Source organism: Geotrypetes seraphini, chromosome 9, assembly GCF_902459505.1.
Source record: "Geotrypetes seraphini chromosome 9, aGeoSer1.1, whole genome shotgun sequence".
Lineage (NCBI taxonomy): Eukaryota > Metazoa > Chordata > Amphibia > Gymnophiona > Dermophiidae > Geotrypetes > Geotrypetes seraphini.
In genome coordinates this window covers 3,105,110-3,129,113 of record NC_047092.1, presented here as the reverse complement: position 1 = coordinate 3,129,113, position 24,004 = coordinate 3,105,110, and the positions used below count along the sequence as shown (strand labels likewise).

The following is a 24,004-nucleotide window of genomic DNA, read 5'->3' as shown; positions in this document are numbered from 1 at the left end:
AGGGAGGACATATAAATGTTAAAGAGGATAGGAGATAGAGATGAACCTTGCGGGACTCCACAAGAATCCAGGGGGAAGATGAGGTGCCATTCTTGTTGACAGTGTAGGAACGGGAACGAAGGAATTTTGAGAACCAATCAAGGACTGTAGAGGTGATGCCAATCTCGGAGAGTTGGTAAAGTAGAATGTCGTGGTGAACAACGTCGAAAGCGGCAGAAAGGTCAAATTGTAGGAGGACGGCAAACTTGTTGCGGGAGTGAAGTTGTTGGACCTTGGAGATTAGGGAGGTCAGAAGGGATTCGGTGCTGAAATTGGGGCGAAAGCCATATTGGTAGGGTAGGAGAATGGAGAATTTCTCTAGGTAGGATGAGAGTTGGGTCGATATGATGGACTCGAGCATCTTGGTTAGGAGGGGGATATTTGCTATTGGGCGATAGCTGGATGGAGCGGAAGGGTCGAGGTCGGGTTTTTTCAGTAGCGGGGTTAAGGCGATATGGCCCATTTCTGGGGAGAAAAGGCCCGAATGTAGAGCAGAGTTTAGGAGTTTGGTGATGGAAGAAATGGCTTGAGTGGGTATTTTCTCATAGAGGTAGGAGGGGAAAGGGTCTAAAGAACAGTTGCAGGATCTCATTTTGAGACAGAGTTTGAGGGTGAGGGAATCGGATACTTGGTCAAAGGCAGCCCAGAGTCTGTCGGCTGGGAAAGCGCTAGAGGCTAGCAGAGTAGGGTTGGGGTCAGTGAGCACCAGGGAGTTGTAGGAGACTGCAGGTGGGAAGGAGGATCGTAAGGTAGTGACCTTTTCATTGAAGAATTTTGCTAGAACATCAGCTGAGGGGGAGGAGGGGAGAGAGGTGGAGTCTTTTTTGGAGGTTAGGGAGCGCCAGATTTTAAAGAGAGTACTACTCTGGTTGTTGGATCTGGAGATTTTCTGACCGTAGAAGTTCTTTCTAGCGCTGAATTGTAGTGCTTAATATTGGCTCTCCAGGATTGTTTATCGGAAGGGGAGTTAGATTTTTTCCATTTACGCTCCAGAGCTCGACATTTCTGCTTTAGTTCTCTGTGATGAGGGAGGTACCAGGGGGCTTTACGAGGGTAGGAGATGGATTTGGTGGAGAGGGGGGCGAGGGAGTGGTAGGTGGATTCAGAGAGGGTGGTCCAGTTGTGCCAGTTGGATTCAGGGTCTGCAGGCTTAGGAGCGAAGGAGAAATGTTTGAGAAATTTTGTCCAGAATAAGTCGCTTGAGATTTTTTTACGAAAGGTGATGGAATTAGAGGAGAGGGGAGGAGCCCCGAGATGCGACATGAAAATGGGGAGGGAGAAGGTCCCAAGGAAGTGGTCAGACCAGGGGACCTGTTCCCAGCGGGTGTCGCTGGCTAAGGTTTTGTAGGCGGTAAGATCAAGGAAGGTGATGAGGTCTAGAGTGTGTCCCTTTTCGTGGGATGGGGATGAAGAGGGGGGTGAAAAACCGAGAGAGGTGAGGAAGCTCTTCAGTTCGATCGTATCCTTGTTGGTATTGTCGTCAAGGTGGAGATTGATGTCCCCAATGATCAAGAGTCTTTGAAATTTGAGGAAGGCGTTTGAAATAGTTTCGAGAACGAGATCAGAGGATTTGTTCCAGGGGTAGGTGGGCGGTAAAGAAGAACCCCCCCCCTTTTACAAAACCGCAGAAGCGTTTTTAGCGCCAGCTGGCGTGCTAAATGCTTTGCGCTGCTCATAGGAACAAGCATTCAGCAGTCTCTTCATTTGTGAATGTGGGATTGTTATTCACTTTCTACTGGGTTGTCAGCTGAGAGGAATATCAATGTCATATTCAATTAATTTCAAATGGGCTTTTGTCCACCGAGCCCATAATAACATGATAGATGATGGCAGATTAGGTTGGCCGTGTAACCTTCATCTCTGTTTCTCTGACCATACACTAAAAGCAAGATTTTCAATCCTCAACCTCTCAGGCTTCTTCCAATCACTGCACTTGTTATATCTATCCAAAAGCATGTTTAAATTCCACTTCAACGCTGATGTTTTTCCTCCAAAATAGAGATATTTAAGAACCCAGGAGGTCAGCAAAAATGTTTATACTGCAGATGATGTTAAACAATTTTTTTTAAACAGTGAAAGAATTGCTTTTATTCAGTGGTTTCCAGATACAGAAGTCAGCCAGAGTCAACGCTGAACTTCAGACTTTATGCTGCAGGAAAAACGTCTCAGGAAGATGGATCTTGTTCTCCTGAGGATATAGTTTTCCCCAGATGTTAAAAAAGGTGGTGGGTGCTGAAACGCAAATATCCGTGCTCTTTTAAAATGTTATGGCGTCAGTTCTGTAAACATTGTGCCAAAAGAGTTGCACCTGCTTAGGCCAAGATAATGTAGCCCTAGGAGGGCGTGCCTAGATCCTCCAATCAGTGCAAGGATGTGATGGTCATCTACAATCTTAGAAGGTAGCATTTCAATGACTGTTTTTACTTGGCGATCGTGCCAATGGACTATTCACTACGCCTTTTCTCCAAGTTGACCGCTGATCACGTACAATTAAGTTCAAAAACGGCCTCAGAAACACCACTCCAGCGCTCAAAAGAACTTTCATTGTGGCAAGCTTTACGTGTTGAATCTTCACTGGCCTGTCCTACTTTTGAATAAATTATTAAACTTCTTATTTATGCACTCCCACAAATTGCGTTCAATAGTTCCATTTAGTACCCCCTTTTCTACTTATCTTAATGATTATGACTTGGAACATATTTTGCCAAAGCTTTATCAAGGTTCCCCCCTCCCCGAGTCACCGTTGTCATCCAACTCTCTTCAACTTTTCAGTATTGAGCTGAAAGGAACCCCCCACCCTTCTTTCACATTCGGCTGCCTCCCAGGCCTCATAATGACATGTGGGTGAGTCACAGGTTGATGTTCTGGGTGCCCCATGACATACACATATTCTCCTTCATCTTGTTTCAAAATTCCTCATCATCATAATTAAGCCATTTCCACCCGCCAAACCTTTGGTATGTTTCGAGAACCGAATCCGCATATGCCAATAACAAACTGTAATCATGTGGGTGGACACGCCCCCAAACACTCACAAGCCGCATGAAAGACTGCATCCAGTTCACAATGTTCCTCGCTACCGGCAAGGTCTTCGCCACCCCCCCTTCCTTTCTGCTCTTCTTGCCCTTCCTAAGCGCCCTGCCCTCCATCAGACAAAAAATGTCAAGACGAGTCCGCTTCCGAATCTTATGCTGCAACCCTCAGGGGACCTTCTCCCACAACTCCGTCAATGCTGCTAATGTTGGCGCCCATCTGGCCTGCTCGCCCTGCAACGCCATCCTGCCTGTCGCAGATGAAGTCCCTGACCCCACCAAGTGTACATGTGAGGAAGCAATGGATGAAGTGGAAGATGATGACAAAGACAAGGTATGCCCCTTCATCTTAGCCTTTCTGGACCCCGCAGCAGCCCCCGGCATCATGTTAGCCATTGTAGATGCTCCAAGAACTCCAGCAGCTCGACCAGTGACGCCTCCTTCGCCAATGGCCACCTCTTCTAACAAAGCTCCTCTTTGCTCCTCCGCTGCGCCATCGCGCCCGCTGCACCCCCAGAATTTCCGCCTGCCTCTGCACCTTCCTGATCCTGTAGACACTCGGTCACCACTCCTGAGTCATGTGAAGACAAACCCAAAACAGGAGCAGCAACCAGGAATCTACTACCCCTGGTACCCCCCAGTTCTGCCTCCAACCCAACCCCGTCCACGTCCTTCCACGGCTGTCAACTCACTCCTATGAAACTGCCCCACACAAGAACCATGCCACCACACCCATAGGAAGGAAACCCGCTAGCCAAGGGAGCACTCCCTACATGGGACCCCACTGGTCAGGGCACCAAGGACCGGTGGGCCCACCCAGTGGACCCTGACTGGCCCCTACTCCTTCACTCCCAACTTCACTTCTGGCTGCCCCCTGAATGCCTCCCAGGGGGCTCAACAGCCCTCCCAGAGGAAAGCCTTCCTACCTCTCCAACAGCCTCTGCCATCTGTCCACCACTGCAACTGGCCATAACCTGATATGCAGGCCCAGCACGCTCCTCTCCCATCCTAGAGCCGCAGCCTGAAGGCACGCGGGAACTCACTCCACCTGCCCTGCCTCTTCTCCGCCGCACCGGAATTGGCGCTGATGGCCCCATACCTCCCACTGCTTGACTTCAATCTCTCGACGCTCCCAGTCCTGCCCCTACAATCGCAATGGCGGACAAAGCCGCCATTTTGGCTCGGCACGCCGGCCACCTCCCCCCTCACGCAGACCCGCTTCCACCTGAGCTGCGGTGTGTCTGCAATGACCCTGCCGCTGTTTCCCTTGCTGCCATCCTAAATTCGCTTCTCCCACATAAAAAGCCACCTCGGAAGACCCAGGAAGATGCCGGGTTTTCCAAGGTCCCGGCTTTATCACCTCTCCCCACCCCGTTGCCCCGCACCTCCCTACCAATCCTTTTAAATTCCCACGGCGGAAAACCCCCTTAGCCAATTGTCCTGTTCTGACGACCCCTCCCCCCACGTTCACTCGATATGCGACAATGCAGGCCTACCAGCCGCACATTATCTTTGCCCATCGAGACAAGCTCTCGGGCTCACCTAAATTGCTTAGGCTATACAGTCAACAGCCAAATAAACATCCATCTACCACAGTCCTGGGGACCCCCCAGCCAGTCGGGTTTTCAAGATATCCCTAATGAATATGCACGAGAGAGATTTGTTTATAATGGAAGTGACAGGTATGCAAATCTCTCTCATGCATATTCATTAGGGATATCTTGAAAACCCACTGATCTACCACCTTCCATTATATAACTGGGGTTTTGTTCTTAGAGTTGAGGAGCTTTTGAAAGCTGAGGTGTCTGGCCGGTGCTTCTTGAAGGCTGGCTCTGGAGATCCGTCCCACCTAGCTGAGGGGCTGCACTGGGTGTGGGTCAGAGCCTGACACGCTGCAATTCGAGTCGGGGATTCCTCAGGCTGCCTGCTCTGTGTTGACACCAGCAGCCCGTTCAGTGGGGAGGCAACGCGCGTACACAGCCTCCTGCACGCTTAAATTCCATTTGAGCACCTAGTGAAGTCAGGACGTCCCACTTAACAGCCTGAGCTTGATTTCGGAGGATTCCCCGGGAGTCTAAAGCTGCTCAGTTCACACCCAAAGCAAGGACTTGAATTGCTCTGGAACAACAACAAGGTAAGGAGAAATCCACGCGCACTTTTGAATTTCTTTCATTCGTGCAGTTTGAGCTGATGGTTAAATCCCTCATTTTCCTGTGTTGCGTAGAGGTGGCATTTCACGGACATTTCACTGCAGAAAACGTGCGTGTTTGTTGACTGGGGGCACTTTTAGGGCAACAGCCACAGCTTTTCAGAAGCCAGATGAGAGGATGGAAAAGTTTCGTAATCTAACGGGGCACTTTAGTGAAGTTCTGGGTAATCCACTGGGAATTTTCATATCAGAGCTAAGTTGAAAGGAGGAAGGGGATTCTGCTGTATCTATGCAGTGTAAATTTTTCCTAGGCTGGATAAAACTAGTTTTTACTTTTAAATCGCTGCCTTTCAAATAGAGTGATGCTTTCAAAAAAAATCTCACTATAGAGGCGTGGGAGTGTGTTGTGCAGTGGTTAGAGCTACAGCCTCGGCACCCTGAGGTTGTGGGTTCAATACCCACACTGCTCCTTGTGACCTTGGGCAAGTCACTTAATCCCCCCATTGCCCCAGGTACATTAAATAGAGTGGGAGCCCAGCGGGACAGTTAGGGAATAATTTGTAATCCACATAGAATATGAATTGGTGTTTTTTTCTGGATTGCTGGATGTCCCTTTACTCTGTTATGTTATGTGTGTACTGGTTTGCTCAATAAAGAAATATTATATATAAAAAAAATAAAAAACAAAACAACACCTAGGTATTTAAAGCTTGATGTGCTCCCGTCCAAAGCATTTCACGTGAGCTTGTGTGGCACACATGTGAGGGATAGGTAAGATGAAAACCTTTGCTGATAACACGTCCCATCTCTGAGGGGTGTATCATGAAATTTAGCAGGAAAGGGATTTCAGGATGAATGCACCGGGGAAAAGAAACAAGTGACGTTTACCCTGCCTTCACTTCAGACAAAGTTTGCGGTTTTCCTATGCAATTCTTCCTAAACAATGGCAAGACTTGAGACCAAAAGTAAGCTGAGCATCAGTGAGAATCTTTCATGGACTTTTGGCACAGTTACAATTTTATTTTCCCCAGAAAAGGAGGCATTATTGTGCCATTACATCAAGGATATGGCAAAATGCAACACAATTATTCAGAAGCAAAATGCATTTCCTGGTTCTAGAAATTCCTTTTACTACAGGGCATTTTTTTTTGAAATTTATTTAGCAGGATTTATTTACTGCAAAAATAAGATGAACATAAGCAAGAGACGATGACAGCAGAGAAATGATTCCAAGGACAGTTCAGAGTACAGCATCGCGTGCCACTTCACTTATCTGCCTTGCCCTGCGCTTACGCACTTTTCACAGTCTTTCGTCTGCCTTGCGTCCTCCACGCTCCCTGTCATTGCAGCATCTGTGTACGTCTTCAGTGAATGAGGACTAGACTTAATGGTTAGTGCGGTGAGCTGAAAACTTGGGAAACTGGGTTCAATTATTCAAGTGTCAAATCCTCCGCTAAAATGTGGTAATAGCGGATAGCGTAGCTGGTTGTAAGAAAGGTTTGGACAAATTCCTGGAGGAAAAGTCCATAGCCTATTATTAAGACAAGGGGGAAGCCAGTGCTTGCCCTGGACTGGTGGCATGGAATGTTACTGGTCTTTGAGATTCTAGAATCTTGTTACTCCTTGGGGTTCCGGAATCTTGCTATTCCTTGGGTTTTGCCAAGGAACTAGGGACCTGGATTGGCCACCGTGAGGATGGGCTACTGGGCCGGATGGACCTTTGGTCTGACCCATTTAGATTCTGGTCTCTGTCCTTGCAATATACTTGGTGCTCAGCAGTGAAGGATGGAGTCCAGCATCTAAATCACATACGCCTCCCCCCTCCTTTATGAAGCTGCGTTAATATTTTTTATGGCCGTCCGTAGCAGTAAAATTTCCGACACTCATAGGACTTCTATGAGTGTCAGAGCTTTTATCACCGCAGCCTGTGATAAAAAACGCTAATGCAACTTCATAAAAGGAAGGGGGTGGGGGGTGGGGGGAGAATAGTGTCTTGATGCCCTGAAGCAGCTTACTGGCCACTGTTAATAATAGGACTGGCAGGGAACTTCTAAAGATAAATTTCCCCTTTATGTATTTATTTTTGTGAAGTTTTTCAGGATTTCATTTTTTATTATGAGGGTTTTTGGTTTTTTTTGCCAATGAAGTAGATACATAAGTTGATTCAATGTTCTTGATGAGCACTTCAAAGACTTCAGAATTAGATGCTTGGATATTGTAATATGCTCCTTTCCTCCGTATTTGTGGGTGAACTGGGTTCAATTCCCACTGCGGATTCTGTGACCCTGGACACTTCACCTAACGCTCCACTGCGCCAGGGACAGAGAAAGTGCTTGCGTATCAGAAATGGTTATGGTACAGAAAGGCGGAATATCAAATCTGTGACCTCCCATAGGGTGTTCCATATATCTGCTGTACAATAAGTCTGTAGGTAGCCCATTGTAGTATGCTGGGCAGACAATGAGCATGCCCGGCTATAGACCAGGGTTATCCAATGTCGGTCCTCGAAGGCCACAATCCAGTAGGGCTTTCAGGATTTCCCCAATGAATTTGCAAGAGATCTATTCACATGCATTGCTTTCATTGTATGCAAACAGATCTCATGCATATTCTTTTGGGAAGTCCTGAAATTCCAACCCGGCAAGGGCCGAGGTTGGACACCCTTGCTTCAGACATTGGTGGGCACAGGGTAAGCAAGACACGCTATGGGCTACATTCAGTAAATGGTGCTCAGAATTTGGCAATGGAAAAAAAAATCAGTGCTGAACGGTATTCTATAATGGGTATTTCAGTTGTGGTATCTTTTTAAAGAATAACACCCAGATTTGGGCATGAGGATTTATACCAATTGAAACCTGGTGTGTACGTTAGGTACGGATCCACAGGAATCAGTAACTCTGCATACATCTTTAGTGAATGCCCCTGGCCCCTCCCATGGCCACACCCCCTTTTGCTCTACGATTTGCATAAAGATGCAAGATGTGCACCTGAATATTCAATGCCGTTTGCCAGCAATAGCTTGACATTGAATATTTGGGGGTCAGTGCCAGTAGCAGGCAATCACTGCACTGCCCACCGGACGGAACGTAGACTTCTAAATGCCATAAAGGTAACCAAACGTAGCAGATATCCACTGGAGGAATCAAGTAATGGTCACTAACCCCCTCCTACCCCATGAAGATTGATTGAAATAGTAGACCCCCGTCTCTAGAACAGCAACACTTGGTATGGAAAAGCCTAGAAGATCACGGAACTCACTTAGGTGTTAAGCAGGTGAGACACTTTAAAAAGAAATAAAATTGTTGCCAATAATTGATTAGCATCCAATCATTAGTGCCAATTGGCTCGTTAGCCAATATATTTTTATTCCGCTCTATCAATATTTCTAGGTGGATTTCAAAAACATACATAATTTATAACAAACAAATTAATTAAAACAGCAACTACTTAATAAGCTTCAAAACACGTGGAGGGGCATAATAAAAGAAAGTCTAAGTCCCCTTTTGGCCTAAGGCCCTAAACGTTGAAAGTAGAAGCAGGGAAAATGTCCATTATCAAAAAAAATATCAAAAAAGAGTTTTTTTTGATAATGGCCTGCCTCTTCGTTCAGCTGTTTAAACGCCCAGACCACCACTATGTCTAAACTTACACCATATCATCAACCTAAACGCCCAAAACAAGGGCTTTTAGGCGAAGGAGGAGCTAGTCCTTCGCCTAAAAGCTGGATTCTGTTACTGGTGTCTGTCAAAAACAACAATGGTTACAGAATCCAAACTCCCCCTCTACAACAATCGGGCCAGGAGAGAGCCCAAGCCCTCCTGGCCCCGCTGACAATGATCGGGCAAGAGGGAGCCCAAGCCCTCTTGCCCCAGCGGCACCTCCGACTCGATCAGGGCAAGAGGGAGCCCAAGCCTTCTTGCCCCCGCAGCACCCCCGACTCAATCGGGCCAGGAGAGAGTCCAAACCATCCTGGCCATGCGACCCCACCCCTTACAAGATCAGGCAGGAGGGATCCCAGGCCCTCCAACCCTCGACGCACCCCCCTCCCATGCTTGCCCCCCCGAACCCCCGATCGGCCCCCCGCCAACCCGTGAGACCCCCCCTGCCGACCCCTCGATCCCTCCCCACCTCCAATACCCCCCTGTACTTTGAAATCGTTGGCCAGATGGACAGGTGCCAAGCCCACCCATCCAGCAAGCCAGCCATCCCAGGAATGGGGCCGGATTGGCCCAGGTGGCTCAAACCCCACCCACAGGTGGGGCCTGAGGCGCCTGGGCCAGCCGGAATAGACCCAGAAGCTTTTAGGCCCCTCCTGTGTGCCTAAGGCATGCCATCACTGTACAATGGCTTTAGCATGTTCTAATGTCTGTAGTACGCTATCCACCATCACTATGCAATATCTGAGCTTGTCATAATATATCGCCTATCAAAGTTATCTAAATGGTTTATAATCCGGTATTCAAGCGTTTTTCCCCATCTGTCCTGGTGGGCTCACAATCTATCTAACGTCCCTGGGGTGATAGAGGATTGAGTGACTTGCCCAAGGTCACAAGGAGCAGTGCAGGATTTGAACCCACAACCTCAGCTCTAACCACTAGGCCACTCTTTCCTAAAGATATGTGCTGAATGTAAGCCCAGGATGGGACTGATTTTCATATGCAGGGAGGCATGGTCAGCGCGGACTGCATATAGTTAATGCCAGGCCATGTCCAGTGAACAGCAATGAATATCCTGGGTTTTTATGGACACTAAAGTCGATATTGAGTGCTGGCTGGTTAAGTTTACAGTGGCCAAAGATAGGTCTGCTATTTACGCTCCGCTTTGAAAATTGCCAGTTATCGTGCGATATAGCTGGTTAACGTTCTGCTAACCATAAACATTTAGCTGGCTAAGCACTTTTTAACCAGTTAAATAGCGTTGAATGTCGGGGGGGGGGGGGGGGGGAATTGTGCAGTTATGGTGGTAAAAGTAAGTGGGTTATACTGTGGACATCTTTTTAAAAGACAAAATATTTCTAATTTCCAGAGAGGTTGTCACCTGTGCTCCAGAGGTCAGCAGAGAGTAAAGTACCTGTATAATTAAAAAAAAATCCAAAGCAAAGTTGGGTTATACAATCATCATGGGGAATGTGGGGGGCAGTAGTTAGAGCTATAGCCTCAGCACCCTGAAGTTGTGGGTTCAACTCCTACACTGCTCCTTATGACCCTGGGTAAGTCACTTAACCCCCCATTGTCCCAGCTCCATTAGATAGAGTGTGAGATAGAGACAAACGCTTGAATACCTGAATGTAAACACTTAGGTCAGTGGTCTCCAACTCAAACCCTTTGCAGGGCCGCATTTTGGATTTGTAGGTACTTGGAGGACTTCAGAAAAAAAATAGGTCATGTCTTATTAAAGAAATGAGGTCAAACTCTTTCTAGTTTATAAATCTTTCCTTTTGGCTAAGTCGTAATAATAATATTGTCATTTATAGCTAAAGAGACATATTTTACTTTTGTGATTATGATAAACATACCGAGGGCCTCAAATTAGTACCTGGTGGGCCGCATGTGGCCCCCGGGCCGTGAGTTTGAGACCACTGACTTAGGTTTTAAGTGGTATATAAATAAATAAATAAAACAAATTACTTCAATTACTAAGAATGATCTGCCAAAGAAAAACAGGAGGGTCAATTCCACAAGACAACAACAAGAAGCCGTCCAAGAAAGTCAAGGTGCTTTTTCCTTTCAAATCTCTGCTTTTATTTTTGTATTGGCTCGACACGTGTTTCGGCCTGTTCGGCCTACCTCAGGAGCCTTGAGATTAACAGAATATATTGTGTAGCAATCAGGGCAGGATTTACCAATAGGCTAAGTAGACACGGGCCTAGGGCCCGAAATGGTCAGGGGGGCCCTATGAAGGAGGGCATCAACATTGTTTTTTCCAAATGTCGATGGGCCCCTCCAGCCTCGATCGGCAACGTGGGCCCCACCCTGATTGGCAACGCAGCCCCCTCCCCATCGACTGAAAGTAAGACAAGCAAGTAACACGGGTAAGAAAGGCAACGGGAACTGTAATTGTGCAAGCTTCCTGGGCACATGGTGGGGTGGGGCGGGGCAGGGGGCCCAGTGTACTTGGGTGCCTAGGAGCCCTCGACCAATTAATCCTGCCCTGGTAGCAATTAACAAATCTATGAGGCGCTATGGGCGTTGTCCTGCACATCTGCACATTCCAGCGCTTTGCTTAATGACGCCTAGGAAATGAAAAGTGCGGAATTTAGTGCTGACGTCAGACACACATTCAAGGCACTGTTGAAGTGCTCTCTAGAGCCGGTTGACGGCTCTTTGCTCTTTAGCAGATGTACAAGACAACGCACATGGGGTCCTTTCATTAAGACACACGAAATGCTAAGATGCCCCTAGGAATATAATGGATGCCTTAGCGGTTAGCACACCTTAATAAAAGGACCCCATAGTGTCTCATAGATGTTTTAATTGCTCTGCAACAAATACATTCTGTTAATCTCAAGGCTCCTGTGGTAGGCCGGACAGGCCGAAACACCTGTCGAGCCAATACAGTGTTCCCCTGCAAATTCGTGATTCATGATTTGCGGACTCAGTTATTCAAGGTATTTTCTGACTGCCTCTTCCGCTCAGAAAATACAGGGAATGAGTCTGCGAATCACACAGCCGATTCCTCCTCCTCTCCCCCCCCCCCAGTCAGCCAATCAGCCTTCTGCACAGCCGATTCCTCCTCCTCTCCCCCCCCCTGGCCAGCCAATCAGCCTTCTGAACAGCCGATTCCTCCTCCTCTCCCCCCTCCCCAGTCAGCCAATCAGCCCTCTGCACAGCTGATTCCTTCTCCTCTCCCCCCCTCCCCCGGCCAGCCAATCAGCCTTCTACACTGCCGATTCCTCCTCCTCTCCCCCCCCCCCGGCCAGCCAATCAGCCCTCTGCACAGCTGATTCCTCCTCCTCCTCTCCCCCCCCCCCCCCCCGGCCAGCCAATCAGCCTTCTGCACTGCCGATTCCTCCTCCTCTCGCGCCCGGTCAGCCAATCAGCCTTCTGCACAGTCGATTCTTCCTCCCAGCTGCCCTCTCCTGCTTTTTTACAGACTCAAAACCACATTCGCGGTTTTTCAAAATTTGCGGGTGTTCCTGGAATGGAATCCCTGCGAATTTCGGGGAAGTACTGTACATGAATAAAAGCAGGGATTTGAAATAAAAAAGCCCCTTGACTTTCTTGGACTGTTTGTCTTCTTGGAAATAAGAATGAGAAATGATTGTTCTGATCTAAAGGGTGACTAATTCTAAATTGTACACCATACTGAGCTCATGGTGCTTAGATACGCCTCTAATAAGATGACGGGTCTCGTCATGGTCTTCTGTGAGTATTTACTAAAATCCATTGCTGAACCAAGATTCATTTGATACATGTTAAAGTTCCTCTAGGGAGGTTTCTACAGGATGGTCTCCAGAATTATTTGTACATTTCACTGTAATGTTCCAGCTAATTGATTCGTCACTGAGGGTGGTTTTGTTGCTTTTGGACTAAAGGGCGGACATTACGAATAATTCTGAAAGAATGTAGATAGCACTGAAGTCTAGGGAAAATGAGCGTGGATGATCCCGACAACTATGACATGAGGGTGTAGCCTTCAGTTGAGGGTGAGTTGGAAAGGGAGATACTTCTTTTGGCTATTTGAAAATAAACAACTGGTCAGCCTTCCCACCCAACTAATTACACATCTGAAAAGCAGCTTCTTTTTTTTTTTCCAAATAAAACCCATGTTGACGGTGAGAATAGCGGTAACCTGCGATCTGCTGAAGATTTGATACTTTTAGGTTCACCGGGCAGGTGAACTAATGACTCTATGACATGTTGGGGATAAGGAAGTGGTTCCTTTACCCCTCTTCCACAGTCTGAGTGCCTTTTGCCCTTGCTCTAGGTCTACAGTATGAGAAAGGACTTATCTATTCCTCTTTCTATCCCGTCTTCCCCAAAGAGCTCAGAATAGGTTACAGTTTACATTCACAGTGTCACAATATAGGGTTTACATATAGTGAATTGCAAACTATCTTCATATAGGATTACTTAGTGATGCTGGTGAAGGGTTGAGGAAGTGACTAGGCGAAGAGGTAGGTTTTTACAGCTTAGTATTAGTTCTATGAGATTCCAAAATGCACTGGATGGCAGCCAAACACATCTTCCATTTTGACAATGAGTTTGTACACATTGTATGCTTAAAGTCTGAATTCAGCAGAATTCTGAGGATGTTACGTGCCGTTAGAGGACTTTCATACATGATTATGACATGTTTAGTGGCCAAATGAGACACAACTCAAGTGTAACAAACAACATTAAGGGGGAACTTTATCAATGTGGACTACTGTTCAGTTAGTTTATTATATCACAGAGTTCCATTGTATGTAATGAGACGGTTTGTTTTAAAATAACCCAACTTGAGGTAAAATAACATGACTTATTCCATCTTGCTGTAACATAATACACAGACATATCTGGCAATCAATTTTCTCAGTACATGGCCCCCAGCTATAATGCCAAGATCACAGACATCCCTAAAAACATTCCTCTTTCGAGATGCCTACTCATAGTTTTCTCTATAATACCCCAACGTCATCCTTGAGTTCTTCCCTTCCCTCTGTTCTTTTGCAAATTGTAGTTCTATCCCCTAGCCTCACTCCCATGTTGGCGTTGCATTCACAAAACCCTTTCCCATTTCCTAATTTTTAGATTGTAAGACGCTCAGAAGGTCTATACCATTTTGTGAGTGACTAAGGGGCTCATTTTGAAAGCACTTAGACATACAATGTATCATAGGTTTCAAAGGTACTTTGTGTGTCTGAGTGTTTTGATAATGAGCCTCTAAGTCTTTAATAAACTTGAAACTTGAAATAACTTGACATAACAGTAGTCCACATTAATAACTTAACTCCTAAAAGACTAATTTTCTAAGGCTTTTCACTCATTATATATGTATGAGAAAAATGGAGGTGTGCATATGTTGGTACATGGATTAAAATAGCAGTAGTGACCCCTAGAGGTATTATATAAGTACCATGAGATTACCACGAGGGGTCATTTTGAACCCAGAGCCAATAAGGGGCAGGATCAAGTGTAGACTAGACACCAAGGGTGTTCCCAGGACAGAGAGGTCATTGGGGGTCTTCAGGAAGGAGCTCGGATGAGGGAGGGCATCTGGAGGCCTTGGATTGGGGAAGGTCTTTAGGAGGAGGAATTTGTTTCTGATTGGGTAGAACTTCTTTGCCATTTGGCGGACTTGCTTAAAAAGAGGCCAGGATCATTGGACCACAGCTTGTGGCTCAATGCTCCTGGCCAAGAAAAATAATGCCAATTTTTTACTGGTGGTGTTTTTCCAGGAATATATCAGCTTCCGATATTCATACATGCTGTATTTAATTACATGGGGGGGTGGGGGGGGGGGTAGAGTGTGTGGCACAGTGGTCAGAGCTACAGCCTCAGCACCCTGAGGCTGTGAGTTCAAATCCCATGCTGCTCCCTGAAACCCTGAGCAAACCACTCAATTCCCCATTGCCCCAGGTACATTAGAGCATGAGCCCACCAGGACAGATAGGGAAAAGTGCCTGTATGTAAACCACATGAGGCTATAAGTGGTATATAAATAAATAAAATAAATAGGTGTTTTGCAAGAATTTACATGCTGTGAATCTCATTACTGTTTATTTCACAGTACCTTAATTGAACATGTGTTATGGAAATATAATGCATGCTAACTTGCATCAAAAGGCAGCTAATGCATGTTATGGCTATGGCTTATTTGAATAATCAGAGATGCCTTTACAAGGGACGGACAATGCAGCAGTTGCCCTGAGGGTCAAAGATTAGAGCTTTTTTTTTTTTTTTTTTTTTTTGGGAGGGGGAGGCTGTGTTATGAATCTGCTCTTTTGAGTCCCATTGAGTATGAGGAAGGTGGAACTGAAAGCAACCTTTGCCCTGAGCATTGTTCTGACCATCGACTACCCTGGATACCTTTCACTGAGTGAACAAACGGAGGTCGTGTTGTAATGTCGTGGACCCCTTTAGGGCAATAGTGCGGGCAAATAATGGATTTTGGAATTCAGTTTGAAAAATTAGCACCACTTAAAATTGCAAAATTGTTTGTTGGAATTCTTTAAAAGGGGAGAGAAAGAATTTAAATGGAGATGCTTTTGGAGACAAGGTAGAGCCTGTCATTGAAGATAGATTAGCCGTAGCCCTTCGTAATAACAATCAGATGCTGAATTGGAAAGTAGAAGAGTGGGAATGGAGAAGGGTTTCTCGTGATCCACTCGTTCGCTAATCCCTCTCCCTCTCTTCTGTTTATTCTCAGCACATACTGGGGTTTACTCACTTGAAGATTAGTGTGTGGTGGGTTGGGACTGGGATTTACTCAGGAACTGCCATGGAGGTGATAGAAATGAGTATTAGCTGGCACGTGGTAACGGTAACACTAGGACTTGTCTCGTCTGAATTTCTCTTTCTCTTCACCACTTCTCCAATTCCCTCTTCTCTGTCAGCAGGTACTTTTACCTCTGTCAGTCAGGATTTCATTATGTCCCCCCCATCCCCCCTCCTTCACCCTCTCCCTTCTGTCCAAGTTCTTTCCTGCAATGCCCCCTTTCTCTTTCCTGTGCTGGTCTTTGCTCTGAAGGGCAGTGCTGGTGACAATGATTTCTGGATCCTATAAAGTACTATGAGATTCTGGGGACTGTGTGGTGCACTGGTTAGAACTACAGCCTCTGCATCCTGAGGTTGTGGGCTCAAATCCCATGCTGTTCCCTGCGACTCCAAGCAAATCACTTAATCCCCCACTGCATCCAGGTACATTAGGTAGAGTATGAGTCCACCAGGATGGACAGGGAAAAATGCTTAAGTAGGCTATAAGTGGTATTTAAATACTAAAATATATTAGGGTTCATTTATGTTTTCTTGATTTCAGTGGACCAACAACATGTGGTGAAGTATTTTCACTGAATATACTGTATCTTTGTATGATTGTGAGCTAATTTCAGTTCGTGATGGAAGAGTATTAAATTCCCCCCCCCCCCCCACTTTCATGAAAAGTGAAAAGAAAACATAGATCATAATACAAACAATACAAAATAATTACTTTTCTTCTTAGACCACAAAATGTGAGGGAAGGTCAGCCCCAAAAAACACCTAAATAAAAAATTAAAACAGAAAAAAGTTAAATAAAGATACAAATCAATAGACTAGGCTTAGCGGAACAACACCCATTATCCAGTAGAGATCTCCTTCAAATCTAGAAATGCTTTCAACCGGTCTGGGGCATAAAAAGTATATTTTACCCCAGCCAAACGAACAAAACATTTGCAAAGTAGCCCCTAAATTCTTTGTCTCTTGTCTCCTAGCGAGAAAGGCCTTTCTCTTTTCAACCCCAGGACTGCAAGCTGGGGATCAAAATCGAAAAACATGACATATAAGATCTCATCTAGCCTGAGGCTCTTCCACCTCTGGGTCCGATGCAGGCAGGGCTAGTGGGCCATCTGCTCTCTGAGCCTATGTGGGCCTTTGCTTTGTCGATCTTCTTTCTAGTTCCCATAGACCACACTCACCGATTCCTCCTACCTCTCCACCTGCGAGGGGCGAAGGGCAAATGGCACCCCTTCTAATCCTGGAATGACCTGGCACCAGGCAAGTTCATTTTGTTAGCGTTTGGAGCAGTGTTCCAGTTCATCCCATTATCTGATAGCTTTAGTGTCATCCTCTTAAATCTTTTTGAATATCTACTACTGTACTATTATTTATCACTTCTGTTGCGTTGAAAGGCATATGCAGAGCTGCATATTTGACATTTAATAGACAGTTCCTTCTCAGAAGAGCTTACAATCTAACTTGGACAGACAGCCATGACATATAGGGCTGGGGATACACATAGAACCCAACATGAAAGGAGTTAGGAGTTGAAAGTAGTCTTGAAGAGGTAGGCTTTTAACTTAGACTTGAAGACTATCAGAGACAGAGCCTGCCGTAGGGATTCAGGAAGTTTGTTCCAGACATTCGATGTAGCAAGATAGAAGGGATAGAGTTGGCAGAGGAAGAGAATGGCACAGATAGGAGGGCTTACTAGATGAGCAGAGCTCGTGTGTGTGTGTGGGGGGGGGGGGGGGGGGGGGGACCTAAGGGGAGATAAGTGAGGAGAGATGGGGCGGCCGAGTGAATACATTGTAGGCCAATAAGAGGAGTTTCAATTGTATTCAGAAATGGATGGGAAGCCAGTGAAGTGTCTTTAGGAGAGGAGGGTGCAAAGATGACTGAGCGGAAGACCTGAGAGCGGGTTGCAGTAATCTAAGCGTGATGTGATTAGGGCATGGATAAAGGTTTTGGTAGGGTTCTCGGAGAGGAAAGGTCAGAGTTTGGTGATATTATAGAGGAAGAAGCAGCAGCTTTTAGCACTATGTTGTATGTGGATGGAGAGAAAGGAGTCAAAGATGACCCCGAGATTGCGAGCAGACAAGACAGGGAGGTTGAGAGTGTCCATAGAGACAGAGAACGGGGGGAAGCGGTATGTGGTTTTAGGCGGGAAGATGAGCATCTCCATTGTGGCCATATTCAGTTTTCGATGGCGGTGAAACATCCGGGTGGCGTCAGTCAAGGCGGCTGAGACTCGTGTCTGGGTTGCAGTAGAGATATCTGATGCGGAGATCTGGGAGTCGTCAGCATTCCAAGTGAGCAGGTGTAGATAGAGAAAAGGCGCGGTCCCAGGACAGAGCCTTGAGGTACACCAATCGATAGGGGGAAGGCTGTGGAGGGGGAACCACCATTCCGTGCACTGGGAGAGAGAGGAAGAAAAGCAGGAGAGAGCAGCGCCCTGGAATCCCAACGAGGACATCGTATCTTTACCTCTTTCAACATCACGACCTGCATAAATTATTTACGTTAAAAGCTCAGTAACCTTTAACTTGCCATTTTGATATCTGTCAGAACATTCTGCAGTCAGGAGGATAGCAGACGGGGAAATATTCTGGATTGCAGAGCCAATAGTTTTTCAAATAGTGCTGCCTTTCATTGCTACCTGCATAACTTTATTAGAATGCAATCACGTATTCAGCATTTTTACTTAGATAAAGGGACTGAAGTTCGGGTGAAACCCACCCACTGAGCAATGGTCTGAAAAGGTTTATTTTAGGACACTGAATTTCATGTGGTAATGAAATAACACCAAAACCCAGTGGAAGAACATTTTAAAATTCCTGACTTAGTCATGCGGGTCACGGTGCATTGCTACAGTACAAACCGCATAGACAGAGCTGAGACGACCGATTTGGAAAATCGATCTGATCGGTTAATGCGTAGCGAGGCTGAAAGTGCTTTTATGTCGACTCATCTTTCATGGGCAGCTGTTAACAGGCAGAGAACTGTGGAAAATGCATTCTAAGGTGGTTCCTGGCACAAAAGGGAAAGGAGAGACTCGACTGCTATCTGATTGGCATTGAGCTGATCTAACGCCACACCATTTTAATCCGCTGTACAGCTTACAGCAACATTTTAGGGTATCAGAGCTCACTCCAGCTGTCGATGACTTGACTTGTCTTGCTCCGAGCTGTCAGAACACAGTTGCACGCTCCACCTTTACTAGGCTTGATCTTTGTCAAGAAAATTACTTGTTTACTCATTTCTGGCACCGTGGTATCTTTCTTACCCTGTAGCCCAGTGGAAAGACCAGACCTTGTTAGCTAGGTGGACTGATGGAAAGGGAAAGAAGTTTGAATTTACATTACTTGGAAATGGTATTTACCAAAATACCTGTCATAAAAGTATTTATTTATGTAACAGAGTGCAAGATTCCACATATAATACTCCCCTGATATTCACGGGGGTTACGTTCCAGGAACCCCCACGAATTCCAAAAAACCGCAAATACGGTTTTTCACCTGTCAAAAGGCAGGAGAGGGCAGCTGGAGCTCCGGCGAGTGAAGAAAATCACTCGCGGTATTCTCCGACCGCCTCTTCCTGTTACTAAAGTAAGGCTTTGACACGCAGCTCCTGATTGGTGTAGCCCGACTCTAGTACAGAAAGAGGCAGTTGGAGAATAGCGCGAATTAGTGAGTCTGCGAATGGTGATTTCACGGAGGAACACTGTAAAACAGTGATGTAGTAAGGAGGGGGGACAGTCCGCCCCAAGCGCCATCTTGGTGAGGGCATCGGCACCCCTGCCTTCCACCCCACCCCCACTCCTTCCCACTTCTCCCCTCGCCACACGTGCGCCTTCACTCCCCCCTCCCCCACTGTACCTCTATCTTTGCCGGCGTGAGCAGCAACTACAACCTGCTGCTTGCACCAGCGTTGGCTCTCCCTCTGACATCACTTCCGTTCCTAGGAAGTGGCATCAGAGGGAGAGCCGACGCCAATGCGGGCAGTGACTTGGTGATGCCGCTTGCGCAGGGATATTAAAAGAATACTATAACACACAAATCAGCTGTTATTTCTTACTAAAACACTTTTTCACTTTTAATTAGTTTAATAACTTCAACACCATCAAACACCCTATCGTTAATCAATTATAAATATTACCTCATTTTTCACAATTTATACATATTTTGCAGTTGGTGAACCATCCTTCCATCTACCGACTCGTACGCCGTTCACACACATACAATCACTCAAACGCCTCGCAAGTGGCGAAAGACAGTCTTTTAAAGTGATGGAAAGTTGAGAAGAAAGAGGGCAGCAGCGGGTGGTGATCGATGAACGCTTACTTTTTGCCATACAGTTGTCAGACTGTCTGATACCCCTCGAGACGTTTACGGAACTAAAATCCTTTATTGGATAACTGCGACTACACAGAATGCTGCTATTGGCTTTTGAGTGATTGTATGTGTGTGAACGGCGTACGAGTCGGTAGATGGAAGGAAGCTTCACCAACTGCAAAATATGTATAAATTATGAAAAATTAGGTAATATTTATAATTGATTAGTGATATAGGGTGTTTGATGGTGTTGAAGTTATTAAACTAATTAAATTGTATATCCCAAAAGTTTTGGGTTTTGGGGTGTTAAAAGAAGTACAGGGTAGGGAAGTGGAACATTCATGGAAACTCTGCGGTCCCACTCATCCAGCTCTTCTCAATAGCGTGGTCTACTTCCCGCAGAACTCTCAACCGGATGCTTCTAAATCTCCCATCCACTCCAAACGAGTTTTCCACTCCATGCTCACCTTCCTAGGAGTCAAAACTTGGAATGGCCTTACAGAAAGGACCAGAACTGAACCTTGCCACATCATCTTCCGAAGAAAACTGAAAACCCATCTGTTGGACACCTAATCTCCTTTACCATTTCCTCTCTCCCTCCCTCCCCATCCTCTCCCTTCTGGCCTCTCTTTACAGTTATCTTGAGCCTGTATAGGTATGAGCGACGCACAAATAGAAGATTAGATTAGATTAGACACGTGTGCATCAGGGGTTGCAGGAAAGGGGGGGAGGGGAAGGCACCACCTCCCCGAGTGCCTTTCACTCTTGCTACATCACTGCTGTGAAACCTATTTTGGTCTAGTTTCAAGAACTGGCATCCAAATTTGGGCACCCTCAAAAATCCATGCTGAGTGCTTTTCTCTAAACAGCGCTGAGTCACACACCGTTTATAGCAAGCAGCATCAGATCCAAATTAGTGCTAATTTACTGCAGCAATTGGTGGCCAGCAGCCAATCATTGCTAGTTCATGGCTCATTACTCAGGATGCTCGTGTAACTTGGGTAGGTCTGGGTGTGAAATTATGGGCACCATATTCAGAATCTGGGGGGTTTATGACTTGTCTTACTGCTCCCATATCCTGCTGCTTGCAATATAACCATCTACTCAGGCAAAAGACCTTCACTTCTGGTGAGATTCAAATCTTTCCAGGTATTACAGCTGTGGGCTCAGCCGACCAGTAAATTCTTGCGAAGGGCTTGTGGGATCGGCTATTTAGGCCTGCAGGAAGTTCAATGGATAGTGATGAATAGATTGGAGAAGGATACAGTGCCAACCAGGATGTCACCTCTATCAGACAGCACTTTGGAAAAACTGACCACTGCCCCAATGATTTTATGGTGAGATTACTAAAAGGAAATTTTAAGACAATACAAGAACGTAAGACCTTTCTCAAATCAAAATGATACAATATTTTGATATCTACCAGACTGGATGCAACAAGGACCTTGGCTTTCTTTCCCACTACCAAGAAATTCAAACTGCTTTGTCACTTCTTTGTCTCCAACTACTACTGAAATGCTTTCATGTTTCTCATATATATATATATATATATATATATAAATATATATATATTGCCAGCATTTGATTATTTCTGACCCGAGGAAGAAGGAGTTACTTTCAAAAGCTAATCATTAACCTCCTCCTTTCGCGCTGACAGAGGCGGTAACTGTTCGACACGTATAAGAATTCTATGACCATCGGAGCAGTTGTCGCCTCTGCCAGCGCTAAAACCCACACTACACTTTAGTGAAGGAGGGGGTAAGTTAGTCCAATAAAAAAGGTATTATTTTATTTTCCATTATGTTTTTGTTTCATTTTTACATATTATCTTAGACAAAATGAAACATCTTTTCTTTATAAATGTTATTACTGGTATAATTTTTTAAAAGTGATCATAAAGTTTTCGAAGCTTCTTACTTCCTCTTTGGATGCCTCAAAAATTCCTGAAGTCCATCTGGTCATTCTTTGAAAGGTGCCATCATCTACTACTTTCAAATATATTTATTGCTTTGCTTGAAAGCAATCAATTGCCTGATGAAAATACTTACTGAAAATCACAGCCAGCCCTCAATGTCTTTACCCATGAGTAGGTTGGGGGAGAGAGAGTATGCAGGGATTTTGTTGTGAAAGCCTTCCATGGGTGCATCCTCATGTGTGGGGTTTCCCTTTGAAAATAGCTTTGCACTTCCTTGAGGACAGTGTTTCTGTAGTTCTGCAAGCCCCTGTGATGTCTGAAAATGGCCCAATTGAGGTATTTTCTGTACTAGATTATTTATTTACTAGTCTTTAAGCCCGTTACATTAATGGGTGCTAGAATAGATGTGTCTGTCTGTCTTTCTTTCTGTCTCTCTGTCTCCTTAGCCGCTGTCTCTTTCTTTTTTTCTTTCTGTCTCTCTTTATCTCTCCTTGGCCGCTTTCTGTCTGTCTTTCTTTCTGTCTCTCTCTCTCTCTCCTTGGCCACTGGCTGTTTGTCTTTTTTTTTTTGCCTCTCTTTCTTTGGCCGCTGTCTGTCTGTCTCTCTGGCCCCCTATCTGTAATTCTTTCTGTCTGTGTCTCTCCCTGGCCCCTTGTCTGTCTGTCTTTCTGTCTGTCTGTCTCTCTCCCTGGCCCCCCGAGGAAATCAAGATTGCTGTCTGCCCCCCCAGCACACCCCTCCCCCCAAAGCAGCCCTTTTTCCTTCTCCCCTCCACTTCCCTGTGCAGCAGTAGCAGCCGGACACCTCACAGCACCTCAAAGGACACCCTCCTGCCATTGCTCTCACCTCTGCACGCACCGCAAGCCACAAATGGAACATGGCACGGAAGCAGAAATCACGGCGGCAGGGATCACGCCATTTCAACAGCGCATGCGCGGGTAAGGGTTTTATTATAGAGGATTTACATGTGGCTTCGTAGCATGTACCTCTGTAGCCATGTTAAGAAGCAGTTCTGTGGGGAACTAAATTTCATCTGCAGACTCCGATATTGTTCTGGATTTAGCTCATAACCTTTCATGTTTTAGAAAGGATATCCTACTCAGAATATGGATGTCCATCGCACAGGTACCTTAGAATAGGATACAGCCTGATCTAAAATCCATGTGATCATTGTAAAATAGATTGTGCTGGAAACATCCAGCATGAACATCCATAAGAACGTAAGAAACATATTGGGGCAGACTGAAGGTCCATTAAACCCAGTATCCTTTTTCTAACAGTGGCCAACTGAGGTCCCAAGTCCCTAGTTAGATCCCAAAGGAGTAAAACAGATTTCTCATCCTAGAAAAAAGCAGTGGATTTCCCCAAGTCCATCTCAAGAATGGCCTATGGACTTCTCTTTTAGGAAATTATCCAAACCTTTCTTAAACCCTGCTAAGCTAACTGATTTCACCACATTCTCCGGCAATGAATTCCAGAATTTGATTACATGTTGTGTGAAGAAATATTTTCTCCGGTTTGTTTTAAATCTACTACTTAGTAGCTTCCTCACATGTCCTCTACTCCTAGTGTTTTTGGAAAAAGTAAACAAGTAATTCGCATCTACCCTTTCCACTCCACTCCATATTTTATAGACCTCTATCATCTATCTTACAAACTGAATAATCCAAATTTTGAATGGGGAAAACAGGATACATGAATGACTGAGCTCTAGTGGTTGCTAGTTCAAGTCTCACTCCTGCTTTTTCTAATTGTGAGCACTCTGGGGCAAAGAAATACCTTTATCTCCATTCGGTGGAAAACTGCTCAGTCAGAGCACTTTTCTGTCACCTGGACATGCCAAGTACCAGGTCTAAATAAGAACATCCATCTTTTTAGACTTGAACGTCCCTTCCCTTTCTATGATCAGAGCTGGACGTCTATTTTGGGACCTCCCCAGTCCTACTTAAAGCACATCCATCTCATGACCCTTGCAATATGGACATACTGCAGTGTCAGATGTCCATATCCTGCCTTGGACAGACTTGTATGGTTTGTGTCCCATATGTGGTGATTCTGTGTAGGATGGGCTGGGGAGGGCATCAATGGGAATTTCAGTAACTTGGAACATGAAGATGTTACTGGCCAGACTTTACAGT

General features: G+C 45.6%; 1 protein-coding gene across 1 annotated transcript in view; it reads left to right on the top strand.

The window, feature by feature from the left end:
* The first annotated feature begins 4,986 nt into the window (after positions 1-4,986).
* Positions 4,987-24,004, top strand: part of SEMA3D (semaphorin 3D) — a 236,473-nt gene continuing 217,455 nt past the window's right edge. The window contains exon 1 of the mRNA XM_033959416.1: positions 4,987-5,205. The gene's annotated coding sequence lies outside the window, so the exon portion shown is untranslated. The remainder of the gene's footprint in view (positions 5,206-24,004) is intronic.